This window comes from Myotis brandtii, unplaced genomic scaffold (genome assembly GCF_000412655.1).
Source record: "Myotis brandtii unplaced genomic scaffold, ASM41265v1 scaffold134, whole genome shotgun sequence".
NCBI lineage: Eukaryota > Metazoa > Chordata > Mammalia > Chiroptera > Vespertilionidae > Myotis > Myotis brandtii.
Window position 1 is genome coordinate 2,115,532 of NW_005354756.1, and position 383 is coordinate 2,115,914.

A 383-nucleotide genomic window follows, 5' to 3' on the forward strand; every position below is an offset into this window, starting at 1 on the left:
AGCGCGGTCACGCGCGGCTCCTCGTCCATCTTCTGCAGGATGGCGCGGAACTTGCGCAGCTCCTGCGGGGACAGCACCTCCAGGGTCTCCTGCACGCGGCTCTGCATCTCCTTCCAGGTCTGCGTGGTCTCCCCGTTGGTCTGGGGGCCGTCGGGCCCCGAGAGACCGCCGCCTTCGAGGCTCCCCTCCATCTTCGCCCAACAGATCTGAAGCCCCCGGAGGCCGGGCCAATCCGAGGAGCTCTGCGCCCCGCGCGCCGCACACGCCTCCCGTCTCTCCTCTTTGTTTTGAAAAAACAGGGCGGGTTCCGCTTGAATTGCTGCTGCCGGGCCTATGGCCGCTCCCGCCTTCCCTCCACCCCCGCCCCTGCCCGGAGCCACGCC